Genomic DNA, 6197 nt, shown 5'->3' with positions numbered 1-6197 from the left:
TAGATATGTTACACTACTTGGTGTGAGTGATTTATATTATTTAATTCTTTGTTACTTGGTTGTGCTTTGCCTACAGTTTAGAATTTTGCTCACACACACACACACACACACACACACACACACACACACACACACACACACACACACACACTGGTCTGCAGGGTCCAGTGAAAACAAAGCCGGGCTCTGCCAGTGTAAACACGGGTCATTGTTATGAGCGCTCTTTCCCGCCTCGTATGTTCGCTCCCCGTGGCGATCCTGACCTCAGAGAGGTCCGGCTCTGGCACCGGCCTCGTTCAGGCGCGTTATTTTAGGARCTGCGAGGAATCGTTTGCTCCGCATTTATGTGGCTGTGTGATTATAACGCAGGCTGCACGGTGTGATTTATAGGCTCGGTTTTGCTTCCCTTGTACTTTTTATTTATTTATTTATTTATTTATTTATTTATTTATTTATTTTTTACTGCTTGGCTTATGTGTGGATTGCCAACATTTAGTTCAAGAAATTCTAGTTGTTTTTTTTTTACTTTGTTGTTATTTTTAGAGAAGAACCAGTCAATATAATAAATTACATTGACTTTTCCAAAAGTTTAGAAAAAACTAATTGTGTTTATGTATGATGTAATGCATGTGTTTTTTGCCAGGGAGCATGCTTTTGTTTACGCCGGCGTCTCCGTTACGTGACCTGTAATTGTGAAAAAGCGTGTGCAGCAGAGACGTCACTTTACGGCGCCTCTCAGCTGTGAACCTGAGCCACATGTGCAGCTAATTAGGACCAATCACAAGGCTGTAATCAGGGCGTGGCTTGGGGAGGATGGCGGCACGGTGGTGGTGGTGGGGATTTTACGACCCGTGATTAGTGGGTCAGACGGATGATGAGGAAGAACGGGGGAGGGGGGGACGCTGCCGGGCCCAGTCCCATTTTTGAACATTTTCTTTTGACTCCACGTGACGGTTTGTTTGTTCGGTGTGAGCCAACAGGTTGTGGATGAAATAAGTTTCAAAACTTGATACATTGGCGTGGTTTGCCACATGATCTAATGCAATTACAGAGAGGTACTTAAATGTAAGAATATACGTCTCTGAAAGCAGAACGAGGAAATTAGAAAAAGGTTTCAGATTTGATGCAATTCCAGTGTGCACTGGTACAAGTACACGTTTTTCTAACCTATCAACCAGATTTTGTTCTTATTGGTCACCATTATATCCTCTTGACGGCAGGCAATATTGGTTTGAAAACCACAGAGCTGTTTTTGTATTTCAGCTGTTCCAAAAATGCGAGAAGGTGGTCCCTGCAGTCACTGAGTGGGATTTTCTTGGGTAAGCTGTGATTGGTCAGATTGATATGTGGGTGAATTTAAAACATGTGACRGATATAGATAATGTTAAAATTACTGTGAACATGTAAATATAATTTATTGAGTTAAAATTTGGTGCAGCTAGCACCTTCTTGAGTTGTGACTAATGTTAAAAGGATCCATGATTAGTTGTAACATTAGACTTTATTTAATAAACATATATTTTAGCTGTAAAATAAAGACTGTAAAAATACTGTAGACACTTTAGTTTTTATCATTTTTAAACAAAAAGTTTAAAAATATATCACACGGACAGGGCCATTTTATTTACACGCAAAGCATTCTGGGTAAATGAGGACGTGGATAGGTCATCGGTGCGAGGCTGCTAGCGAGCTATATCCACCCTGAAGGTTAATCTTGGACAATATCTGATGATCGACTCTTTTAAATGAAACCAGAGAGCGTTGACAGAGAGGAGAAGGTAGAAATGACTCAGCCTGGAACTGAAAATATGGATGGAGGACAACAGAGCTGCTTCATGGAAGAAGAACCTCAGCTTAGCCTGTTAGCTTTAGCATTAGCCCCGACTCTATCACCATTTATATGTATTAGCTCAGCCCTACACATTCTTGTCTCGTCACTGAGGTCCTCCATCCACATGACCCTCAAAAATGACTCAGCAACTGAAAATGTGGATGGAGGACCTCAGTTTAGCTTGTTTGTTGTGCTAGTGCTAAGCTAATACGTGTAAGGCAATATGGCGTCAGTGCTAGCGCGAAGGCTAACAGGCTAAGCTGAGGTTCTTCTTCCATGAAGCAGCTCTGTTGTCCTCCATCCATATTTTCAGTTCCAGGCTGAGTCATTTCTACCTTCTCCTCTCTGTCAACGCTCTCTGGTTTCATTTAAAAGAGTCGATCATCAGATATTGTCCAAGATTAACCTTCAGGGTGGATATAGCTCGCTCACACCGAGGACCTATCCACGTCATCATTTACCCAGAATGTTTTGTGTGTAAATAAAATGGCTCCATTTGTGTTAAAATACAGTATATTTTTTAAAAATTACAAAACTAAACAGCCTACAGTATTTTTACAGACTTTATTTTACAGTTAAAATATACGTTTATCACATCAAGTCTAATGTTACAACTAATCGTGAATCCCTTTAAAAATCTTTTCCAATGCAGGTTTTGACCCTCCACGTGTACAGGGTTCAAATTTCACATGGCAAGCACTTTTCTGGCTCGAGTTACGACTAAAATAAATATTTTATTTGAATTATATGACTTCTCGCTACCTTTACATATACCGCATCCACGCATCAATCCAACAAATCACGGTTTACCCAAACCCACACCCACGTTAATCCGACCAACCAAGGTTTACTTAAAACTCACCCATGTGTCAATCTGACTAATCACAGCTAACCTAAACCACACAGGTTCACCCAGCTATACATTTGGGGACATTCCATTGACTTACATTACATTTCTACAGCCTAACCCTGACCACAAACTCTAAGGCAAACCTCACAGGTACCTACCTACCTGACCCTAAAACTAACCTAAACAGTTCACACCTTAGTCCTAAACCGAACCCCCAACCCACCAATGGCATTTAAAACAAACGGGGACTCGACTTAGGTCCCCAAATGCACCAATTGTCCCCAAATGTAGGTGTTTTGTCTTAAAATTGCCCCCAAATGTCACCAAAAGCAAAGCCACACCTATACGTTCGTCCGACCAATCACAGTTTATATAAACCACGCCCACATGTCAGTCCGACCAGGCAACGCTTTCCCAAATTGCACCCACACCAAGAAACTCCCGCTTAGTGACTGCAGAGACCCCTGCCTGGATAATGTAGCTACACTGTTCTCCAGCCACGACACACTGCTGTGGCACATGAACTAGAGAGAATCCCCTTGTAGTGAAAGTTGTGAATATCAGCTCAGTTAAAAAAAACAACAGGTTTTTATTATTGCTCACWATTGGAAAAGTCTTGTAACATTTTCAGAGCATAGGTAAAACAAGAGCGTATGGTCCGCTCCGCTCTTTCCTTCGCTTTGATTGGACCTTGGATCACTGCCAAACTCTACAGCTCTGGAAATTTGATCAGTGTGTTTATTCTCTGGCTTTGCAACCCCAGTGGTTCGTTTTTACCCCCAAATCATGTCAGAATCTCACATGCAGGCAGCACTGCCAATGCCAGCTGAAATCAGACAGAGGATATATATATGTATATATATTTTGATAGCTTGTTTGTTCGGAGCAACGAGCGCAACGAGAACAACTGTAAAAGTAAAGTCGTCCGCTGAGCTTGGAACCACGGCTGATCTAACAGGGCAGACAAACACGGTGACCCGAGCGTGGCCCAGCCTGCAAAACCACATGTGAGCAGACAGGAATGTATAGCCCACTGCATTGTGGGTTTGTGTCTAGGGGGAAAGAGAGCAGACTCCCTGACTCACAGGACGYTGTTGGGTTGGGGGGGTCTGAAAAGGGACAGAAGAGAAGTGGAGGCGGATTCACTTTTGGGAATCGGTGTGGGAAACGAAAGGGATTGTGAATCAGAATGCTGTCTACGGTCATCTTAGTCATACAGTAGCTGTGAAATGCATGACGCACAGAGGCAACGTTGTGTTATCAACAGCATCTGTTTCAGGTCTTTAGTTCTAACCAGAAATAAAAAACTGAACACATGTGCACACCACATTATCACCTGCCACCAAAAGGTGGACACTAAGGTCTTATTCACACCTGACACATTTGGTCCGCTTTAAACGGACCGGAGTTCGTTTCCAGCGTTGGTCCAGACTTTTTGTGCAGGTGTGAATACACTCATGCGAACTCTGGTGCAAGGTTATAACAGTTTTGGATTTTTCATAATAGTTATAGTTTTATTTCGTTTTGACTTTTTTTCTTTTAATTCAGTTAGTTTTAATTAGTTCTGACAGTGGATTTGCTAGTTTTTATTAGTTATTATTGCATTTTTAATGCTCAGTTTTAGTTTAGTTTAGTTTTTTATTAGTTCTAGTATTAGGTTTTTTTTATAGTTTGAATGAACATATTTGCCAATCTCCATCTTGTGATGTTCCTGTGAGTTAATGAACCATCAGCTATTTGGTCGCTATAAAGCAGACATTATAGCAAAACCTTCCTAAAATAATTCAATTTTGCTAGCTAAAAACTTGGGCGATTATTTTAGGACGATGACAGTAGTTGTCTCCAACCTGGTGCTACTCGTTGCTCCTACAGCACTGCCATTGGCAGTATCACTCCACCCCCTGTTAACARTAGGTATTAATTAGGTGTGAACGATAGCCATGTGATGTGAGTATCAGTCGCCTGTGAACGATAGCCATGTGATGTGAGTATCAGTCACCTGGAGGCAGGACTCAAAAGCCTGAATTTTGCCTGAAATTCTCAGACTGAAGAAGTCTCTTAGAAGAGAGATGAAACGTTTCATTAAAGAAGAACCCGTCCAGAGGACCTATACAATTTTTTTCCTTTTGATTTTTTACCTGGATTACTGAGATGCATCAGGATACTTGTTGCTTGTTTTTCAGAGATCCACATGGCTCAAAATAAATTGACAAACAGTAAAACTAAGGATATTCTATCTATAATTTCAGTTAATTATAGTTAGTTTTGTAAAAGTATTATAGTTTTAGTTAAACAGTTTTTTTTTTTCATTTTATTACAGTTAAATGTTTTTTTCAATTTCAGTTTTTGTTGTTTAGTTAGTTTTAGTTAACTATAATAAACCTGTTCTGGTGTGGATCAAACAACTGGACCTGTTTTTTCAGGTGGTCTCGGTTCACTCCCAAACAAACTCTGGTTCGGTTCGCTTCTGGTGTGAATACAGACCGGACTCGAACAGAATCAAATACATAAAAAATGCACCTTTTTGGACTTCACAGGCCACCGTTGCTGAGCTAAATAAACTGAAATCWTACCTGATTCATCGTCTCCAGCATGTAGTGGGTCAGAGCACCTCGTCTCCTTTGGGTTGTGGCACACATTTAATGATGCCGCTCCAAAATAAGAACACCATCGCGAAACCACCATTAAATTAGCTGCTTCTGACATTTTAAATGGTATTGCAGTTGTACCATCAGCATAAATGTGCACATCAGAACTGCAGCATGCAGAACTTCCATGTTTTTTTCTGGGTCTGTGCGCTCAGTCCTACCCCCGTCCTTTCTGTCCAATGGGAGCGATGATCGTCACCATCGTGGCTTTGTTTACAAGTTATAGTTTGTTTGCAAAAAACCCAATGTGAATGCAAACTGCACCAAACAAATAAAATAAAGTCCACTTTTGATCCAGACCAAACAAGCAGGCCAAAGGACTTTTCTGGCGTGAATACGACCTAATAATCCATTAAAGTAGCTACATAATATGATCCAGAAAAAAACATAACAAAATTAATAAATATATACAGTGTCCCAACGATACCCAACACAAATAGGGAAAGAGAGACAAAAAGATGGGGACATCGAACCCCGCTTGCATTCACTACACACATAACAAAACACCAAATAACAACAGCCAAAGCATCCAAACCAATGTCAGGTGATGGGGCACATGACCCTCTATGAACAATAGAGCTAATCAAGCCTATTGTTAGGCGATGGCCCTCTTTTGCATGTGACTGACCTGTTTGTCCATATGGAGGCAGTGCTTATAAGGCTTATGGAACTCTCTGTGCATTGCTGCCCAAATCAAATTCTGGAAGTGGTCATTCAACTAGATCTGTTACAAAAGGACAACTGATATTACCAACTTTTAAAAACTGTTACGGCCAGAGGTCTTTCTTCTATGTTTATACTAAAGCATGGAATGGAATTCAGACCTGATAATTTGCTCCTCTTTAAACGAACCAGAGTTGTTTCCAGC

At 40.9% G+C, this 6197-nt stretch overlaps 1 protein-coding gene across 4 annotated transcripts in view; it reads left to right on the top strand.

Annotated features, from left to right (window-relative positions):
* Positions 1 to 6197, top strand: part of eva1aa (eva-1 homolog A, regulator of programmed cell death a) — a 330537-nt gene that overhangs the window by 319992 nt on the left and 4348 nt on the right. The window lies entirely within an intron of this gene.

This window comes from Austrofundulus limnaeus, unplaced genomic scaffold (genome assembly GCF_001266775.1).
Source record: "Austrofundulus limnaeus strain Quisiro unplaced genomic scaffold, Austrofundulus_limnaeus-1.0 Scaffold64, whole genome shotgun sequence".
NCBI lineage: Eukaryota > Metazoa > Chordata > Actinopteri > Cyprinodontiformes > Rivulidae > Austrofundulus > Austrofundulus limnaeus.
The sequence above is the reverse complement of the archived record's forward strand: the minus strand, read 5'-3'. Positions and strand labels throughout refer to the sequence as shown.